Genomic DNA, 22,933 nt, shown 5'->3' on the forward strand with positions numbered 1-22,933 from the left:
ACCTTTTCATGTCTATACACAGACTGGAGAGCACTGAGATTTCATGCTGCATGACCTATGCATGTAAATCAGGACCAGATTTATCTTTTTTTTTTTAAGATTTTATTTATTTATTCGACAGAGAGAGAGAGAAAGCCAGCGAGAGAGGGAACACAAGCAGGGGGAGTGGGAGAGGAAGAAGCAGGCTCATAGTGGAGGAGCCTGATGTGGGGCTCGATCCCATAACGCCGGGATCACGCCCTGAGCCGAAGGCAGATGCTTAACCGCTGTGCCACCCAGGCGCCCCAGGACCAGATTTATCTGACAGGAGCGTGTCTGAAGTAACATCTCCAGGTTTGAATTCAAAGGACAGAGAAGTGAGTTGCTATGTAGATAGCATAACCCACAATACTCGGCTTCCCCTTAGCGTAGGGTGCGTTAAGTAAGTCATAGTAACCGCTAGTAAGTTAGATTTCATTTATTTTCTGTTTCAAGTAAGAGGGTTATACTGGATGTGCATCCTGGTGTTTGCTGTAAACCGGTATTAGTAATTCATTTAGAAATCTTTTGTCTTTGTCAAGGCTTTTTTATTCTTTTTCTTTTCTTAGGAAACAGATACATTTCAGCATGAGTTCATTGTTATACCTGCCCTCAGGCCATTTGCTAAGAATTAGTGAAATATATAAAATTCATTATTTGGTCTGCATGATTATCTTATCTGCATGATGCTAAAAGGCTTGCTTGACGAATGCTTCTAGCACCTTAATGAACTGGCTCAAGTGTATTTTCAGATAGGGCAGACATAGCCACAGATTAACTGCAACTAGGACTTTGTTGATTCCTCAGCTTGTAACGTTTCTCTAAAAAGATTTTATTTATTCGTTTTTATTTTAGAGAGAGAGCAAGCATGAGCAGGGGGAGGGGCAGAGGGAGAGAATCTCAAGCAGACTCTGTGCTGAGCATGGGGCTCGATCTCACGACTCTGAGATCATGACCTGTGCCGAAGCCAAGAATTGGTCACTTAACTGACTGAGCCACCCAGGCATCCCTTAGTTTATAACATTTTATTTTATTTTATTTTGAAAGATTGTATTTATTTATTTGAGAGAGAGAGCTCACAAGTCCCGGGAGGAGCAGAGGGAGAGGGACAAGTGGACTCTGAGTTGAGTGTGGAGCCAGCCGCGGGGCTGGATCCCATGACCCTGAGATCGTGACCTGAGCCGAAATCAAGGGTCGGATGCTTAGCCAACTGAGTCACCCGGGCGCCCCAGCTTGTAACATTTTAAAATAACCTTTTAAAAATTATGAAACACAACCCACTTCTCTAAAAGTTTACAAAATATAAGTTATACAGCAAGGCAAATAATTATAAAAGGCAAACCCTTGTAACCACCACCCAATCTAAGAAATAAAATATGGCTTTTATATTGTAATAATTACATTTTTTTCATAGATTCCCATCTGGTTTTAGCTATCCTGTGTTAGGGTCTAACATTGATGTGTGCCTTTTTGAGAATAAATTCTAAAGGTTTTACGAGTTGTAATGCAATATTATGTCCTCCTTCCTTAAGTAAAATTGAAAAGTTTTCATTTCACTTTTGTCTTCAAAGATCTACAAAGTCAATATAAATTTGTTGATTTTCTTATTCTTTTTCATTTCTATTCTAATATAAGCATCTCACCTAAATATTTCTAAAGTTAAAGAATATAGAAGTCAGAAAAAATAATATGAAACTTGCCTTTGCTGTGGTTCAGGGCCTGGACCACTGTCAGAGACTGATTCTGTCAGTTCTCTTTCTTGACAGTCTTCACAGCTGGCTTCGAAGACTGCTGCCAATCTAATTGTTTTTGCCACTTGTCATGAACATGTTGCTTCTTTTTCTCAAGGAGCTATACGTGTTACCTATTAGCGTGAGGATTCGATTTCAAGGAGCTCATTTTTATACTGAAAACGAACTAATCACTCAGGCCATTGTACACTGTTAACTTCATCTCCTGCTGCCCTTAGAAGGGAATAAAAATGTTCTCATCTATTAATTATTCACATCACACTTATCAAAACATTTTTTAACCAGTGTCTTTTTGCAGTGTTATTTGGACTTTGCAAATATGCTGCATAACTCTTTCTCAGTGGGCATTTTCCCAGTGAGGGGTGAAGTTGATTTGAGTTGAGTCATTAGAAAGTAGATTTCATTTTGTTTTCTCTGTTTCAAATTATGAGGGTTGCACTGGGTATACAATTTGTGAGGAACTGGTATTAATAATATTCCCTTACAATTGTATTTTCCTCATCAAGGCTTGACTTTCAGGAGATAGGTAAAGTTTTGGCGTGAGTTCATCTTTATGCCTGTATCCATTTACTAAGAAATAGTGAGATATATAAATTTATTATTTTATTTCACTTTTGCCATTATATATGCTTCTATAGAACATTTGCACAAAGTATTTAAAACATATACAGAAAAAGTAAGCAAAAAGTCTCCAACCAGTGCATTTAAGTGCAAAATGGAAGTATTTGATTTTGGACATACAGTTTGAGGTGCATAGCACATAAGGAAGAAAAAATATTCGTTTGTAACTCTGGATAAAAGTTGGGACCATGAACCTGTGTTGGGGAACGGCCTACAGAATAAAACTCAAAACCGTAATTCTGACTAATGTTTATATCATGTTCATAGGTACAGGTCCTACCTTTGCCTACAGTCCGCAACAAATGATTCTAGGCGTTAAGAATAAGAAAGATCTAATGGAATAGCAGATTTGATGTGATATAGCTATTGTTATAAGTCCTTGCTTTGTTTATGGCTGTTGGAAAGAGATTGAATTTGGAGCTTAACTACAGTTAGGGCGACTGTGCAGTTTATCCTTGTTTTGACGTGTCGTAGTCATATAGATGTTCCGTTCAGATCACACTATTTTGGCTCTTTAGAAATACATGCTGGTGGGTTCAGAATTCCGGAATTCCCTGGTCTTCGAAATATATTTGTTCCTTCTATTCATCATCTCATTATTGTGATTTGAAAATCATATGAGCTTTCTTATTTGATGTTCATAAATGCCCTGTGACTGAAGCAGAATATATATCATTAATCCCTTCTGATGTATGCAGAAATAGACACTCAGAAACGTGAAATGACGTGGCCAACATGATCCAGTTCATAAGCGGCAAAGTCAGGGTTTGAATTCAGGGATTCTGCACTAGGGATTTATACTTATCCCAACAAGATTTATCTTTTATAGCATAGTAAGAATAGCAGTCAGTCGGATTGGTTGACAATTAAGGCTTCCATTAGTATGTACGTAAAACATATATTTCGAGATATCCTCAATCTGCTTCATAGCTGAGAAATTAAAGACTGGCTTGAGGTCAGTGTTTTCAGAGGGAGTAGTTGTTGGCACCTTAAAATGTTGACTTTCAGGCCACAGAAAATGATGGAGATAATGTCTTTAAACCTGGAAATATGCTATGCGTTGTAGTTCATTATAAAATGGATGTTAGCATAAGTTGAAAGGGAAATTTATTTGGGGAAGTTTTCTTTTTCTTTTTAGAAATGCTTATTAATTTTTTACTAAAAGTTAATAACTCAAATTATAATAATTCAATTAGATGTAGTTTTATTTTTAAGTGTTGCAAAGAGAAAAATATCAGGTGGGTTAGGTTATCAAACATAACCTTTTTAAAAGGTGTCATGTAATCCAAGTTCCCAAAGGACTTTAAATTGGGGTTCATTGTAAAGTGTGTCATTTGGTTGTAGAGAAATTAAAGAAATCAATTGTCGTTATTAGTGTAGGGCTTATTGTAAATTAATGGTGTATGCTGTTAATGAACCATTGCCACAAAACTAATAGAGGCAGAGAAGTAAATGCTATTCCCAGCACTGTACATATTTCCCTAACATAATCAAGTAGGCTAGTACCCAACCATGAAAGTTATATTGATTTGGGCAGTTTTTAAAACAGTAAGTAAAAAAGGCAGTGTCTTCCAGAGGGGAAAAATGACGTGATTAAGAAGTCATTTCATTTTCAATTTTCAAAAAATGTATCTCAGACTGCAGAAAGCATGGAAAATATATCTTCACATAATTGTGTGGTTCAGGAAAGCAGTCAAGGAGAAACTTAATGGACAGGTAGCAAAATAAATATCACCATTATTTGTTGTGTAGAATGCATTGATCAAAACTTCATTGGGATTTTAAAACTTGGTAATGACTTTTATCTAATTTTGGTAAATGGCACTCATTTATCATTGAAATTGTTTTCAGTATTTAATTATCATTGAAGATCATTCGTGCTGGAAAAGAACACTCACTCTGAACCTATGAGATACATTGCAAGGAATAATTTTCAGGAGAATGTTTGAATACAAGTAGTCCCTGTAGCTTCCCTCATTTAATCAATAATGTTCTGAACTACTTCTTTTCTCTATGTTGGTGGGTAAAGCAGAGAGAACGTTCGGCGCTGTCTTCTCTCAAGTATGTATGTCTTTGGTGTTGGTGCTGATGGTGGTGGATGCAGTCATGAGTTTTGAATTTAGAGGACCTTGAAGCGGCATAAATCAGATAACCGAATATACCTTTAATTGCTTCTTTTGAAGCAATCCAGTACATCATCCTCTTCTCCCCCAAAACCCCAAAGTATCAAACCCTTTCGCCAGATACACTGCAAGTTATTTTCACACTGTTTTATTAACACAAAGGGGTAACCATCAGTATTTTTTTCAAGGACGATTGAAATTTGAGAAATATCTATGAATACTGAATCTGCAACTAAATTTTTTGAGCAGAAAAAAATGGGAATTTTCTAAAGGAAATTAATCCAGTGGTTCTTGATCTTGTCAGAGACAGCATTCTATTTTAAAAAAAATTAGGAAGTGCCTCTTTATTATCTGACCGCAGAAAGCACAAATAATATAACCTCCCTATACATACCCGATTAAAGTATTGATAGGACGTCTTAATTATAATATAAAGGAGAAATATTGGAAAGTGATTTAGAGTCAAATATTTCAGTAAGTTTGTAGATGCTGATGTCTCTCTGTAGTAGACCTGCTGATAGAGTCAGACGCTCACACCAGTGTATAGGACCACGTGAGTATCCCAGCTCTGAGCATGGGCAGCTGCGATGACGCCAGTATCACAGCACCGTTTTCTGAATCGATGGGCCATTTTTGGTAAATTTCCAGACAAAACGAAGTACAATCTCCCTTCACTTTATTTATATATTTATTTTTTAAAAGATTTTATTTATTTATTTATTTATTTATTTATTTATTTGACAGAGAGTGCACATGAGTGGATGGGGGGTGGCGGAGGGAGAGGGAGAAGGAGGCTTCCTGCTGAGCAGAGAGCCCAGCTGATGGACTGACCTGGGGCTGGATCCCAGGACCCTGGGATCATGACCTGAGCCGAAGGCAGATGCTTAACCGTCTGAGCCACCCAGGTGCCCTGACAATCTTCCATCGCTTTAGATGGTACCTTCATTTTTGAAAAAACAGTACTTAATAAAACACAGCAGAAATGTTTTGCATTGACACAGCTAGTACCCGGGTTCAGAAAATGACATTTTCGCCTATGTGGCTGTCCACAAGACATTGCAATTTCACGTGGGGTCGTGAGACAGTAACTATTGTGCGTGTTCTCTCTAGGGCTGCAGAATGTAAGCGTCCCTGATGCCCGGCTTCCAAAACATTCCGATACCATCTGTTATCCTGGAGCAAATCCCAAGGGTCCTTGCATATTTTCCCAATTTGAGGGGACTGGTTTGTTGTTTTTGTTTTGTTTAAATTCAATTGCAGATTCTGATCTGCCTTGTTGTATTAGTTATTAAGACGTCATTATTGCTGGAGCCTTTGCAGTATTTTGGTCCAAATTTTACATGTAAGGGAAATTAAGGCCAGAGGGAGTAATTACACATTTTCAAAATATTAAAATGGAACATTTAGTGAAATAATACCAAAGCATCAACTACATATCTACTGGAACAGCTATTTGGCCAAGTAAGTGAAGAATTACAAAGAAACAAATCAGGCAACACGACACCCCAGCAATAATTTTCACTTTCCAAACATGTGTTTTGGCATTGTGTGTTGGCCTAGCGATAAGCCCAAAGCAGCCCTGGGCTGGATCTGTCCCCGGCTCTGTCATGGATTCGTTATGGTGCTTGGATAAGTCACTTACCCCCTCTCTGTGCACTTTTCTCATCTATAAAATAGAATAATGTCCACTCCATCTACCTCATTATTAGGGCACAATAGTACCACCTGTGAAAATATGATATTTGGTACTGACAGTCAGGAGTACATCTTGTTAAGCCTCTGTTTGGTATGAGATCCTTTTTTATCTTTATTGCCATTCTGGCTCGCAATGTGAATTGCAGGCTTTATGCCGTTGGAAGAAATGAACAGTTAAGGATGTTTGAACTTACACTATGCAATAACCTACCTACAGGTTAGCAAGTAGTTAACCTGAGAATTCTATTCTATACACAGTGTATCCATATGTGTAAATATCTGTGATATGCTGGACACACAGTGTTTTTAGCTCGTTGGTTCTCAAAGTACAGTTTGGGCACTCCTCTGGGCCCCTGTCCAACTTTCAGGTCATCTGCAAGATCGAACTTTTCTTGTAACGGTGCTGAGACCTTTATGTAATTTGTCAACAGATTGGCTTTCTCTCTACGAGTAGAGAGGCATTTTCCAGAGACCATGTGACATCGCAGGGGATTGGATGCAGATGCAGATAAGAGGATCTAGCTATCTTTTGCTAAGCATCAGGAATTGCAAAATGTAAAACAATATCACTCTTCTCACTAAATTTATATAAATGTCAAAAAATATCTTACTTTTAATTTCTAGTACAGGAAACACCAGGAAATACAAGCCACATAAAGCTTTTTGAGATCTTCAATGATTTTTAAGAGGGGATGTATTCCCAAGACTAAAAAGTTTGAGAGCTGGGGTGCCTGGCTGGCTCAGTTGGTAGAGCATGCGCCTTTCGACCTTGAGGTTGTGAGTTCAAGCCCCTCAATGGGTATGGAGATTACTTAAAAATAAAATCTTGAAAAAAAAAAACAAATATAAAAAATAAAAAGTTTGTGAACCTCTGATTTAGATTGTAGTCAGATTCTCTCTTCGTTAAAGAATTGGAAGCATTGGTTTTTCTCTAGGACGTATATTTGTTTGCTGGCTCTAAAGCTTCATTGTCAGAGTCCTCCTTCTAGCTTCTTTTTAGGTTCTTTGTGAATCATTTTGACCTGTGTTGGAACCGTTGCTTCTTCATAACAGAAATGTTACAGCGAATGTAAAAATAGTTCAGCCCCTCTACCTGTAAACCCTGTTTTCTCAGGTGATGATGTGCATTCCTCTCATTTGTGTAATCCGCAAAATGCCCAAACTTGTCTCCTCTCCATGTGCCCTGCAGTGCAGCTCCCTTACCTCATGCTCCCTCCTTAAGAGTTGCATGGAAGCAGTGGATGGGTTTTATAATACTGACGTTTTGGCAGCAAGGAAATCACTTCCAGGGATGTATGAACTGCAGTAATGGCAGTGCTCTGCAGAAATAATTGACTCTGTAGCCTTCTTATATTTAAGTTCCTAACACATACCTGGGTACTGCAATCCGGAGCCTTGGCATTGCACTCTGTGGCCACGCTGCATGGTCTAGTCTATAAAGTCTAGTACAAAATGTGTAAAGCACCTTATAAACACAAAGATATATTCTAAACCAGGTTTCTCTTATTTTCCCTTCCCATTCAAGTATTTTTCTTTCTTTCCACAGTGTTAACCTTGAAAAGTAGATTGCTTTGGTATGTGTTAGTCAAGTCTCTAGGCTCCAAGTCTCTTGGAATAAAATTAATAATATTAATAATAATATTAATACTAATGATAACAGTAGAGCTGGCAGTATTCTCTGCAGTGGATTTAATCCTATTTTTAAGCCAATAGATTGTGTAACAGTGATTTACCTTTCAATTTTTCCTTCTTTCTTTTTCTTTCTTTCTTTCTTTCTTGCCTTCTTTCTTTCTTTTCCTTTTTCTTTTCTTTTCTTTTTTTGGTTTTGGCATTACCTCATGGGTCTCCACATTAGGAAGTGCTGACATATTTCTGTAAATTATTTTGCCTAATAAAAGAGGGTCTTGTCAGTTCCCAATTTATGAGTGATTTAGGTATATAATAAAGAGATAGGTTGTCCTTTTAGCAACCACCCTTCCCCCTTCAGTTGAGAATACTTAAACAAAGAATAACCAGAGCGTTTCCTAGGTACTATTTCAGGGAGCCTTAGGTCCTTGTTCAGAGGTTCCAAAATCTCGTAAATTAAGGGCATCCTGGGCACTTTAGCCCCAACTTGGAAATTCTCAGACGATGTCTCCCATTAAAAATCCCCCAAATCCCAGATGATGGAAACCTGTTTAATTATGTTTAGTCCAACATTTCTTCAAGTTCATTATCCGTAGAAAACTTTTATGAAAGAACATATTTGAATGAGTCCTGGGACACTTCTGTTATGGCAGGACAACATTCAGGAAATATGAACTAAGAGAAAATCCATGTCTTAAGTAGCAACAGAGGATTACCACACTTCTGATGCCCCCAAGGGCCCACCTTGCTCTCTTCTTCCCATACCACTTGTTCTAGGTACCACCAAGCAGAGGTTGATCTTGTGTCCTTAGCTGGAGGACAGAGTAGATTTTCTGACAGAAGCTATGTTGTCCACATGGCTATGCCCAACTGAATTAGTATCATTAATAATCTACCACAAATGTATGAAGCATTTTGAGTACTGCTATAGGAGAGCTTTTTCTGAATTGCAAATCTATCTACTTCACAGTAAATGCTTAAAAGAACCAGCCAGCAAATTGGGAATTGATGCTACTAATTTTTTACCTTATGGTTGGGAGAGTCAGTAAGTTTGAAATGTACTTAAGAACAAAGAAATATTTAGCAAAAGAAAGGGATGATGTAAGATGAACAAATGAAAGCATGAGAACCTTTTTAATTCAATGCATTACTGAATTTGGATTACAAGTGGCAAGCCTCCTTATGTATGTCCTGCAGAGCAATCATCATCAACAAATATTTTTTGAAAAATATCTGGCTGTGAACCACTGAATTCATTTTTCTGAGGCAAGGCTGTATGATGAAATATATCCACTTGAACACGCATTGCCTCTAGGGCCCAGGAAAGCAAACGCTCATCCATCGTTAGTTCTCTCTTGAAATCTCCCACAACCACAAGTGCAACTATAGAGCAATTAAATGCCAAGAAAATAGATGTGTGACAATGTTGCCTGATTATAGAACTGATATTATGTCTTAAATATATCTCAGCTGCCACGTCTCCCCTGGAATATAACATGCCAACATGTTAACCAAAGAAATGGTACTCCAAAATCAACTTTCAAATGGAGATCTGAAGAAAAAACTCTTTTGGAGGATTTTCTATTCAAGGGGCTCTAGGGAACTTAAACCAAATAGTACAGCTATCTTAGTGGTGACTTTTTTTTGAGCAACCCTATCAGTTATTTGAAATTTTGATAGCATCATTTTAAAAAAGATTTTATTTATTTATTTATTTATTTATTTATTTATTTATTTATTGAGCAGGGGAGGAGCAGAGAGAGAAGGAGAGAGAGAGAGAGTCTCAAGCAGATTCCCCACTGAATGAGGAGCTTGATGGCCGGGCTCGATTTTATGACCCTGAGATCATGACCTGAGTCAAAAATCAGGAGCTGGATGCTTAACTGACTGAGCCACCCAGACGCCCCATAATAGCATAATTTTTATATAAAACCTAACTTCAGAATTCTTCAAAAATTTGTTATCATTGGGGGAGATTTCTAAGTTTTTAAGGATCCTGGGGGGGGGCAGAATTTAAGAACCACTTATTATAGTAAATTAAAAATATGAACCAACTAATCCTATTATATTAGGACGAGAATTAAGGGGTTTGGAGAAGTTGAGCTTGGTTACTTCTTCCTGGATGGCCTTGGTGCTTTATGTGTGTTCAACTTTAAAAGGGGCATCCTAATTTTATTTTAGCTAATTAGAAAGAGAATTAAGAGAAAATAAATCACTTAGCAAAACATATAAGGTATGTTTTACACACTTTAAGCCTCTTTTTTCTACCTTTTTCTTTTTCCATTCTTTTTTCTTTTTTTTCTTAATGGTGGGTTTGAAGTTATGTATTCTGGGCATTCTAATGGCCTTAAGTTTCAACACCATAAGAGATGTGCAATACGTATTTGCTAATGATAACATTTTAAAGTACTTTTTCTAGTGATGGTACTAGGAACGACTGTCTGCAAACATTTCCACGGTTGTTCATTTGCTTTAATATCTTTGACAAGTTGCAGTTCCCTGTTAATTGGATATAAGCACTTGATGGACATATAGCCAGACTACCCAGACCAAATTCTCATAATCTGATTTATCCAGGAAACTTTTTGGAAATGCTGTTCCTGGGTCTGCAGTCTTAGCCCCTCAGGGATTCACCCATAAATGGCCTCCTACTCCTAGTACAGAATGATTTGCAATGAGCATATCTTCATGCTTATTTCACTTATGTTTCTCCTTTCAGAAGCCCTACAAGTCTGGAATTCATTTATAATGACTTAATCAGCTTCTTAGTAGGGAAAAGTCCTCTTTTAGATAAACGTGGTGAACACGAAGTGGAGAACCTGCCTGGGTCTGAATGTTTTTACATAAGAGCTCATTAGGTATTTGTTTGGAAAGATCACTTCAAGAAAACAAGTATCTTTGTTTCACGGAAACATCTTGAACTACTTTACTATGTTTTTTGGGTCATGAAAACTCCAAACATACTTCGTCAAACACTCTTTCTTCAACTTTGAAACCCATGTGTATAGCCAGGGAAGAGCAATCTGTATGTTTCTAATTAATTTACACTTAACTCATCAGAATGTTGTTTTCTAAGAGCTATTTGATGTGTAAGACCCCTTATGAGCCTTTCAAATATGGCTTCTAAGCATTTTTTCTTTGAACCAGAAAGTCACTTTTTTTTCCCCCTGAAGCAAATGGAATTCAATTCTCAAAAGGCTTTAGTTTGGTTCAAAAAATTGTCAGACTCACACAATCTGACAAAACATGTTTTCTCACTTAAATGGATTAACTCATGCAGTAGGCACTAAGAATTAAAGGGCATATCGTTAGGCAAAGATTTACTTTAAGTTGCCACAGTGTTAATGAATTTTTTGTTTATTTAGCAATGCTTTCTGATAAAGTAACGCTAAATACACTCATGTCAATGGACATAGGGTACTGTTGTAGGAAAATGCAAAGGAATTAAAAAGTTTTATCTTAAAAGTACACATCCATCTTTACAACATATGTACAAAGGGTTTTGAGTATTATTTCCCTGGTTTCAGTCCTAAAGTCCATGTTGCACACAGGAGAGACTCATAGATTGGTATCATCCAATACTGTTTCTCTCACCTTTTATATAAGGATCCTAAAAGCAGTGATTACAGTGAGATGCGATGACAGATCCCGACCGAGTGCAACCATTGACAAATGTTCCAGGTGCATTATGTTTCATTATGTTTGCATGGTCCAAATGTGTGTGAGTATTATATTTTCATCTAAATCCCTACTTTATATTAGGTGTACCAGTACATTTTTGCTTTCGAATAGCTACTTCTCTTGAAATATCCACATTGATTTTCAAATTCTTTGTTCATAATTGCCTGACTTAGTTTTTACCTATTCATTGTAGTAAAAATTTTGTTTAGAGGCATCCAGTTAACCCATATATTGGAGAAAAAAATTCTTAGAGCTTCCTTTAACTATCTTCTCTGCTTCCAATATACAAGAATCCATATATGTGCTCTTATGATTTTTTTTCTACCATTTACACCCACATTTCTCCCTCAAGATTCAGGCACACGTGAATTCACCATCTCTTTCTAACTTTTTGTTAGTGATCACTTATTTAGATTTTTTTAGCTTCTTGAAAGACAATTTTAGTTTGCAGGCAAAAATAGATAGAGGATTTGGTGTTATTACCCCTGAATTCTTGGGTAGTCACATGCTCTTAGGACATTATAGACAAAGAACTGATCCACTGAATACCTACAACCCATCTAAATGCTATGAATTTCTATTTCAAGAACAGCTTTCTTTTGATCTTCTTCCAGAACATTTTTTGTTGGATGTAACATGAAAACCAAGGCATTTTGAGCATCATATAAAGACAAATGCAAATCTGGTAGAATTCAAAATGCTTTTGTGTAGCAGCAGGTAACATATAACTTCTGGAAGTTTTCAGTACGCTAGTTAGAAAGATTTCATAGGATAAGTTCAGAAACATTTTCTTTTTTAAAAATTTAATTTAAATTCAATTAATTAGCATCTAATGTATTATTGGTTTCAGAGGTGGAAGTCAGTGATTCATCAGTCTTACATTAACACCTAGTGCTCATTACATCACGTGTAAAAAACATTTCTGTAGAGGTAATATTGCTGACTTCAGGATACACGTGAATGTTTTAAAATGAAAAATCCATGGAGTCCTTTATTGTCATTATCGCTGAAACATTGGATGTTTGTTGCATCCATGTATTTCTCTGTGGGAAGTTTTAGAGAGTTTGGGCAATATGTGTACCCTGCCTTCAGTGAGTTCTATAATTGGATTATAATCCAAAATCCAGAATCTCATTTTCTTCCTATAAAGGGCTATAGAGCCATATTTCCCAATTTCATCTTTAGTGTTCAGTGCCTTTGAAATGAAGTTTAAAAATTCATTGCAACAACCCTCAAAATAAGTCTACTTCTTTGACTTAAAGATATCCTTGGCTTATCTCTTAATGAAAGAGCCTATTCCAAGAGAGAGCACTTTCAAAGACATTAGCAACACCCCAACCCCCCGCCCCCCCAGACTTTAATTTTCAGGCAGCATCAGTAATGTGAGATGAAGTGGCTCTGGAATTTTTTGTGACAAGCCAGAAGGACATTTAAATAGAGCAGTACTTGTATATTTTGTAGCCTTATTCCCTGATGACCCATAACAAACAGTTAAAGCATACTCTCCACTAGTGGCAAACTGCTATTGGGAACCACTCTAGTTCACTTGTGGGTTATAAACACATTAGTTAGGATCAATTCTCCTATGGGTTAAAATTCAAAGTATTATCAAAGAACAAGGAGGTACTAAGTGATTACCTTCCAGTAGATCCAGTGTGACTACATTTAAAATTCAGATGAATAGGACCTTTGAGAGAGGGAGAAAGAGAATAAGAAAGAGGAGGGGGAGAGACAGAAGGAGAGCTGGGAGGGGGGAGGCAAGGGAAGGGAAGGGGGAAACAGGTAACCTCCCAGCACTTACTTGATAGTTAAGAGAAAAAAAAAATGTTTTAGCTTTCAAAGTGGTTTTATAGATGTCTACCTACTTATTTGAATTGTCATTATGTTTAAATGGGGTGAGTAAACTGCCAAAGTAAGTTTTTAATCCCCTCATTCTGATACAAATATCAATGGTCTCTCAGTAACTACATTTATTTAAAACACCAAAAAGGATAGAGGACTTGAATAGATATTTTTGCAAAGACATACAGATGGTCAACAGATACATGAAAAGATGCTCTATATCATTAATCATCAGGAAAATGCAAAACGGAACTACAGTGAGATAACCTCACACCTATCAAAATGGCTAAAATAAAAAACAGCAGTAATAACAAGTGTTGGTGAGGATGTGGGAAAAAAGCAACCCTTGTGTACTGCTATGGGGGGGGGGATGCAAACTGGTTCAGCCACTCTGGAAAACACTACGGAGTTTCCTCAAAAAATTAAAAATGGAATTAGCATATGGTTAAATACTTCCACTACTGGGGATTTACTCATATTTACTCAAAGAAAATGAAAACACTAACTCGAAAGGATATATGCAACCCCATGTTTATTGTGGCATTATTTATAATAGCCAAGATATGGTAACAACCCAAGTGTCCATCCATAGAGAATGGATAAAGAAGACAGAATATTACTCAGCCATAAAAAGGAATGAAATCTTGTGATTTGCAACAATAATAGACCTAGAGGGTATAATGCTAAGTGAAGTAAATTTGTCAGAGAAAGTCAAATACCATATGCATTCACTCATTTGTGGAATTTAAGAAACAAGATAACAAAGAAAAAAAAAACATACAAACAAAAAACTCTTAAATATGGAGAATAAAGTGGTGGTTGCCAAAGGGGGAGGTGGGTGGATGGATGGGTGAAATAGATAAAGGGGATTAAGCGTATACTTATCCTGATGAGCACTGAGCAATATAGAATTATTGAATCATTACATTGTACACCTGAAAGTAATCTAACACTGCAGGTTAATTATACCTCAGTAAAATAACAGAAATTAAATCATTTTATTGTGAGATTAGAATTCCTTTCACAGGTTAATAAATCTTGTTTATTAATAGAAATAATTAATCCAGACCAGAATTCTACCTTCTAACTTGGCTATAGAAAGTATAAGAATTCACAGGAACTAAACAATCACATAAATGGATTTGAATGACTTGAAAACATGTTTGCCAAATGTACATTTGGTGTAGTACGTATCATGCTTCTGTTATGTTGTCCTTTCTTTGAACTCAGGAGTAGACTGGGAGAATGTTATGGAACCATGTGCTGTCGTCCATCTCAGCAGTTTCTTCAGAAGACATGGTCCATATACATCTTCTCAGGTTGCAACACAGCTGCTCTATTGTGAAGAATCTTCCATATGTCTCAGTGGGATAGATGTCATATTTCCATAAGATAATTAGCTGTTTGTTGAACCCTAAAAACCCTATGGAGATATTGTTACAGGATTTTTTTCTCCATTGGTGCCCGTGGTTCTTGGTCATGTTGCTTCGAAGAATGAAGAGGCAGACCAGACAGAGTGGTGGGCAAAAAAGCAAGGTTTATTGAGCAATAGCAAAGTGATAGTACAAAGCCCCGGAGGAGAGAGGGTACCCAAGAGGGTTGCCATGGAGGTTTCTAAGTCTAGGGGTTATTATGGGCTTGTTGTCTTGCTGTTTTAATCTGATTAACCCTCCCTGTGCCTGTCATCCAATCAGGCTTTTTGTCCTCTCTCACTTGGAAAAGGGTGGAGGGCTCCTTCCGGGGTGGGTGTAACGTCCTTTTAAGGGTGGTTTCCTCTTAAGGCGGCCCCCACCCCCATTGTCCCTGCCTGCCTTTCTTCCAGTTATCCTTCATCAATACTAGTTTGTCATTTTTTGGGGCCATAAAAGTGTTATATCCAAAAAGACGGTATACTAAAGTTTACGTTGAAATGGAAATATTTTCAAATACAATTAAGTTGTTGAGTTTTCATGGCATGATACTTTTCCGTTTTTTTTTTTTTTTAACAAAAAGTAACAAATATTTTAAATATTTTGGTGTTTTTCTTTCCCAAGGGAAGACTACTCTAAAAGCGAGAGGGCAGTTTGATGTCTAAAATTGAAAGGGTAAATTGCTGCTTTATCGCATAAGTGTCTTTCGTAGGTTGGAAGTGAAAAATATTTTTAATTTAAAAGTGAATTTAGAGATCTGAGCATGCTCACTACACATTACTTTAAAATTATTAAAGTAGTTTGATTTAATAGAGTGAATCTTCTCAGGCTGAGAAGTACTTCACTTTGCACTGCCTAGGCTGAGATGTTAGAACCCGATCTCTTCCCAGCTGAAGAGCTTATAAAAAATGTGAAGTACTCTAATAATTTTAAATTACTCTATATTGCACATTTTCAGGTCTCTGATCACCTCCAAATTCAAGTGCTTATAAAACTGCTCCCATAATTTTAAATTGCTATGTGCACAGTGATTTAAAATTGTGAGAGTGCTTCAAAGTTTTTTAATAAGTGCTTTAATTTAGAACCGAGTTGAGCGATACTCCAGTATAACTTCAAGAAATTATTAAACTGATGTAAAAATTTATCCTCTGGAAAGAAAATTACATTATGTATAAAAGGGTGAGGATTCAAATGAATATATATGAAGATGAAGGGTACCAAATGCTCAGGAACAATCAGTAAATGAAATGAGATAATAGGGTCCTGAGGTAGGGAGGGGGTTGTTTTGTTAATTTTGCTCACTGCTTGCCTGGGGCTATAGTTCTTGAAACTCTTAACAGGTATTTCAATTCCTTTAAGGTGAGAAATTGCATTTTAGAGGACTTCACTTTCCATTCTCAGCATTTTCAAAGACGTCAGGAAATTTCTCCTGAAACTGTGGGAAAAGGGCATTGTGGGATGAAAGGAGTGTATCTTAGAGAAAGGGGGAGGGGAAGGAAGAGAGAAGGAGGACGGGGGTGGGGGGGGGAGGGGGAAGGGAGGGGTGAGTGGGAGAGCGGGCGGGTCTTCCCTCACTTGTTGGTAAGATAGCTTTGGGACTTCACTGACTCTCATTTTTCAGAGGTAAACATAGCATGTTTTGAATTGAACTCATGCATGAATGAAATTGTTTTTATTGAGGACAGAATTCCTTCTGTAAACTAATGGTTCTGTTCACTCTAAAGGAGCACTCAGATTTTGTTTTCTGACTACCCTGCGTTACTATTATAACGCACCACTTAATTTTACTTTAACCACGCTACCTTCCTATACAGATCTAGCATTAACCCACGTGTTGGGGGATAAAAGATCTTGTGATGTGCCAGCCGCCAACGAGCTGCCCTCTGTGTCTTCCCCAGATTATTTTCAGTGCTGTTAGGTCAACATGGTGGTACATGTTGACTGTGTCATTTGGTTTGTCTGACTGCATTACACAAATCTGAAATATCAAACTATTTGACAGGGACACGAGGACTTTCATATATTTAACTATACTTTTATGATATCTTTGATTAATAACATTAAAGTGAGATACGTAAAACATACGGATGTTCTTTCACCAAAATGTTGAAGGCTTGGGATTTATAATATATTGTGATCTTTTTTTTTTTTTTTAAGGTTTTATTTATTTATTTGAGAGAGCACGCAGGCGCACAAGTGGTGGGGGGAGGGGGAAGGAGAGGGAGAAGCAGACTCCCCTGCAGAGCAGAGAGCCCCCAATGGAGGGCTTGATCCCAGGACTCTGAGATCATGAGCTTAATCAACTGAGCCACCCAGGCAGCTCACATTGTGATTCTTAGTATGTTTCCAAATTTTGTAAAACCCGACAGCCTTACTTTTAAGGAGAAGACATTTATATTTTACTAAGTTGCCGATGAAATAAAGGGAAATTGACTGCGTGCTTCAGCAGTTCATGTTTCAATAAGGGAAATTATATACATCATTGGCTTCTAGGGTATAATAAATGGGTGAATTTTAGTTATTATTACACACATTGCTATAAATATTACCATGCACCAAAACATTTGAAATAGTTCTCATCTCCATTTTTGGCTTATATAAATATTCCTTGAAAATAACTATCTTCCTATATTTTCTAAATATAGAAGATTAATTTCTCTGACTGCAGGGAAACAAGACTTTCTGAAATGTAATACCATGCACATATACATGGGAATGGGCAGAAAGAGTGTATCTGAAAGCTTAAAAAAGAAAGTGACACTCCTTAAGATAATCTATCATTCGTCCCATACCACCATTTTCTAAGACTCTTGCAGCATCACTAAAATAAATCGTATTCTGTGTGCCCGCTAGGACACCCATTAACGGCCTAGAAGTATGGGCTACTCTGATCATGAAGCCTTGTAGAAAGAACAAGAGTTGCCTGGTTCCATGAAAGTCAGTGGTTTGCTTTCACTGCCAGAGACAAGTTGTAATTTTAGGGTAGAATTATCTCATCATTTTCTATCTGACATAATTCATTTCTACTTCTACTTCTCCACAGATACTTATTTAAAAACCCTCCCCACTGGTTTTGTTCTTACTGGGGAAATGGAGGCAGTAGGAAGGAAAAAACCAGGAGTTTTTTTTTTTTTTTTTTTTCCCCTGAGTCAATTCTGGGCAGTGAATAAGATGTGTTTTTCTTACCAATGTCAATAAAAGACCATCCCTTTAACTGCCCAGCTTATTAGTCGTATGCATTGCCTTAAGATATTGCCCCAAAGATCAATACCCTGATTTCCTTTCCATCTGCCTAGACCAAGATAATTAGGCTCTTTACTTTGTTTTGTATATAATGAAGGAGGCAACGTAGTGCTAGTAGGGAAAAAAGGCGATCTCCCTGTGGTAAATGTATTGACATTTACAGACACCGACAGAGCACAACATGGAGAGAGTAATGAGAAATTTGACTGCTTTCCCCTCTTTCTCTGCTTCCCGCTTTAGAGCCGCTGCATCCCACAGTGAATTACTAGCTACAAAGAGAAGGGACTGCTTAGGGACTGACAATTGAGAGCATTTACAATTAACTGAATTGATTAACCTTTACAAATGCTGTTACTTTATGAGGTGTTTTTCTCAGCCCTGGTTGAACAGTACGCCTTATTGATTCAACATACTCCTTTATGGAAGCCCTGATTTGTCTGTGACTCCACCAGTCATAACGCCTGCCTTGGTAATCGCTTCTGCGTGTTCTTGGGAAAACTTGACACGGTAGACTGATTGGCATTATGTAAATGGAGTCCTTGTCACCCTCTAGGAGAAGGAGAGGTCTACGGGGTGGGAGAAGCGAGGGCGCAGACCTGCCTCCCTGCATCGCCATCTCCAAGCACAGACACAAAGGATGCCGGCCTCTCCCTGCCCCTCAGTCCAAATAAACAGCCTGTAGGGTGAAAAGAGCTGCAGACTTTCCTCTGAGGTTTCCAACTCCCCTGTATTCCCTGGCTTTTATTTTGGGTTTCCTGAAATAATTTGGATTTTGTGTGTGAATACGTAAGGGAAGAGGTGATGGGAAATTGTCCAAAAAAAAAAAAAATTGCATTTAGCTTATTTTTTTGAAACGTTATGGACTGTGAGTGCCCACTTTGGCTAGTGATCCCAAAACCTATGACAAAGGGTATATTCCTTTAACCAGTTTCATTCAAAGAATCTCTGTGCTCAGAATGAGTATCACATAGAAATGGCTGCCTTCCATCCCTCACGGCCCATCAAACTATATGAATACAAAGTAAATACTATTTGGTTTTCCTTCCCTTCACGCTCCCTTCTCTCTCCACTTTCTTCCTTCTATCCTTCTTTTATTCTTCATTTCAAGGGGTACACTTCTGTGATCTTAAAGACTAAAGAACTGACAGCCTGAAAAGCTCTTGAGTTAATCCATCTGCACCCAAGACCAGCTACATGATTTGTGGGGTCCCGTGCACAATGAAGATGCAGGGCCCCTTGTGTATCAATTATTAAAAATTTCTAAATGGTGACAGCAGAGCATTAAACCAAGCCCAGCTCTTGCAAGCATGAGCCTTTGTGTGCCTGCATAGTGAAGTGCCGGGAAGTAGGCCCCGTCTTTACCTTGGATGCTGTGTTTTGTGAAGACAGAGATGGTGGTATTTGTTTTCCTTTCCAGTTAGAATTTAAACTTTCCCATGTGAGACTGGTTTCTTCTGGATCGTGCTGAATCGCCTGTGCTTTTTTCCCACTTGAGCTGCCCCTTAGTTGGTAGGAACGGAGAGCCCCACCCTAGTGCACATCTTCTGCATAGCGGGGGAAACCTAAACCAGACCTGGGTGACTTGAAGCACTTTTATCCATGCCAGAGTTAGGAGACTGGAGTGTTTGTCACCTTGCGCATTCGGTGCTGGCTGAAGAAAGTTTGTTTTGCTTTATGTGATTAAACTGAATGTTTTGCTTGATGCACATGCAAAAATATGTGCATTTATTCTAATATAATACACAGGCATATTCAAATGCACAGGATTTTTTCATACATATATGTGCATAACAGAATTGAGTTTATGGCATTCCAAGACACAGATGAACAATGATGGAAGACAGCCATTTTTTTTTTTTTTATGAAGAATTGATGCATTTGTAAAGAAAAAAAAAATCCGGGAGCTGCTCTAACAAAGTCTGCAGCATTCACAGCATGACAAACAAATGAGAAAACAGCAGATGCAGCACAAATTAAGATGTATTTAGCACAGCAGCCCATCAAATGTGTGAACGTCTTTTGTAACTCAGCTTTGCAAGGTTGATGTATTGCACTTTAGACAGCTGATAATGAACCCTCCTAGCAATTAGAAGTGGAAATAGTGAGGAGTCAAAATTGTGTTGTTCCCAGTGGGCCAAAAAAGAAAAAAAAAAAAAAAGGAAAGAAAGAAACAAAAAACCCATGTGAAACTTATTTCTTTATGTGCTTGCAAAACAAAGAGAATGTTTCAATTTATATACTGGTGTGTTTGAATTTCTCTTGCCTTTTAAAAATTCCTACTTCATTTTAATTACCATCGGATTCTAAAGTGTCATTAAATAAGTATGAATTCTGTTGCAGTTACACAAGTTTTATGGCCAATACAATGTCTTTCCTTTATGGGATGCATTATTTAGTAATCTTACATTAAGACAATAACTTCAATCATTCTGCCTTCAAACGGCAATAAGCATGGTAATGGCTTCGTGGAGCTGCTTCCTGACTCTATCACTGTGTTTTCTCTTTAATATTAGAGCGTTGTTTTTATTTCAATGAAGATAGTGTGTCGTGTCCCCCCCATGCCCCCCCCCCCTCAGTTTCTGTTTTCTGAGAGGGGAAGTACATTTGCAATAGGGAAGAAAGCATCAAAGTCCATCTAAAAGGCCACATTCTAGCCTAATCCAGTGCCAGGGCTAACAGTGTACTGTTAATGTTTGCTTTTTTTTTTTTTAAATAAATATTTGATTTAAGAAAGCATATGATTTCCTTCCAGAAGGAAGAGGTGCTTGGTAGTCATTTTGTGGAGTTAGCAGTAGTCTAGTATTTTGTCAGGTATGGGTTTTGACAAATTTAACAAGCTTGAAAGGACTCACAGGAGAATAAGCCAAACAACATAAAGGTGGAAGAACAGAAACAAATAAGGAAAGGAAGCCTAATTGGTGTATTCTGCCTAGGAAAGAGAGATCTGACAGGTGATTTAAAAGCTGACCCGCTTTTGTGAAAAATCTTAGACGTTTCTGATGTTCAGGGTCTTAAAGAAATCAGCATCACAGACACCACTGCCTCTTGCGTCTCTTTCGTGCTGTTGTGTTGTTGCATTCTGTATCCTTAATCCCAGACCTCCAAAGAGAAATCTCCCACCTTCAATTCTAGGTGAAGTTTAGAGGAGCATGAGGGTGAATGGAAACATTACAGTCACATTTCTGTAAGACAAAAAAATGTCCAAGGGTATGTGCACATTGGTCGTATTGGTAACACCATGGACAGGATTTATTTCACAAGGTGGCAGCGTTTCTGTGCTACCCAGAGGGGGGTCCAAACAGTACTGTCCTGGATTTCCATTGTAATTTAAAGGGACATTTTCAATGCTCACAGCCCTTGATGTCCTGCAGATGAAGGAGGAAAATGTCCTTGAACACTATTCAGCAGAAACCCAGTTGGGTGGCACCAACCTTGACTTCCAAGTGAACAGTTCACGGCATCTACATCATAAATCTTCAGAGGACGTGGGAGGAGCTCTTTCGGTGATTGATGACATTGTTGCCATCGAAAATCTGGCTGATGTCAATGTCATAGCCTCCAAGAATACTGCCCAGGCAGCTATGCCGAAATTTGCTGCTGTCACCAGAGCTATTAGTGTTATCGGTCACTTCACAGTGGAACCTTCAGGAGCTACGACTTCCAGTGATTACTTATCCCAGGGCCAACCACCAGCTTCTCACGGAGGCGTCTTCCGGTAATCTGCCTACCATTGCTCTGTGGAGCACAAACTCGACTCTGTGCCTCCTCTACAGCGCCCTGGTGTGGAGCAACACAAGACCTCACGCAGCGGTTCTGACGCCGGGCGTGCCCGGTGGGAAAATCTGCGCATGCGCGGCACCATTTCCCATGAGCACCCACGGAAGTCACACGTGATCTCCTCCTCTGTGGAGATTCTGGAGAGGTTGAGGAGGAAGCGTGGGTCGTTTGTGAAAAGGCGCTGACCCGAGGTACTTTGGGGTGAATGGACTGCTCCAGCTGCCAAACTGACTGCTACTCCACCCGAGGTGGGAGGCTGGTCTGAAGGCAGGGGGTGCCCTGTCAGCCCCCGGCACTACCCAGCGGACGACTGGAGCCCTGGGCCGCCACTGAGGACCGGACTGGAGCTCTCGCGTCAGGCCACTGACCAGGTAGGAACGACCCGTGCAGTGGTCTCAAGGTCTTCTTCCCTAGGCTCTTAATCCGAACACAAACCAGAAAGAAGATTCAGAATCATGTCACTGAGACAAAAGGTCATGAACCAGCTAGGTGAAGCCTGGAACAGGCTTGTAGGTGTTTTAGTTATTTATTTATGTATGTATTTTTCAGGTAAAAAAATTAATACCACAGTTTTAAAGCCAGGAGATTTTCCTGGAAAGGTGTGGATTTCAGCTGTTTGAGAAATCGGTTAGCAATGCGCCTGCATTTCTACGGGGTTGCAGTTGGGGACGTGCTATGGGTCGGGTGGGCTGGCGCCGCTCTGGGCTCCCCTGCTCTTGCCCTCCGCTCCCTCTTCCAGTCAGCCTGTGCATTAGCTACTGTTTGTTTTTTTAGACCCAAGAAACTTTTCTTACTCAACTGGTTTCTTTATTTATGTTACTGTCCTGCCCTTATAGGCCATATTCATGTTTACGGCCACAACTGTTCATAGTTATCTTCGTTAATGAAATCAGAAGGATAAGCTGGGAGATGTGTTTTTCAACCTAAGATCCTAGGATTCTATTTTCAATGTCTGTGTGGAGAAGGGGGAAATGGAGTAACTAGAATGAGAGATTGAGGGTGGTCATGAGAAAGAACTGCTTGAAAAAAATGTGAAAGAAACATTGTACTCTTTTTCCTGATGGAGATTTTGAACTCTCTTTATCCTTAACATAAAGAATGATAATCCCTTACATCTGTACAATGCCTTAGTACTTTTTAAAGTGCT

At 38.4% G+C, this 22,933-nt stretch overlaps 1 long non-coding RNA gene across 1 annotated transcript in view; it reads left to right on the forward strand.

Annotated features, from left to right (window-relative positions):
- The window catches only part of LOC123790408 (uncharacterized), a 238,605-nt gene that overhangs the window by 26,689 nt on the left and 188,983 nt on the right, over positions 1–22,933 (forward strand). The window lies entirely within an intron of this gene.

Source organism: Ursus americanus, chromosome 5, assembly GCF_024610735.1.
Source record: "Ursus americanus isolate L20-20 chromosome 5, mUrsAme1.1.p, whole genome shotgun sequence".
Classification (NCBI taxonomy): domain Eukaryota; kingdom Metazoa; phylum Chordata; class Mammalia; order Carnivora; family Ursidae; genus Ursus; species Ursus americanus.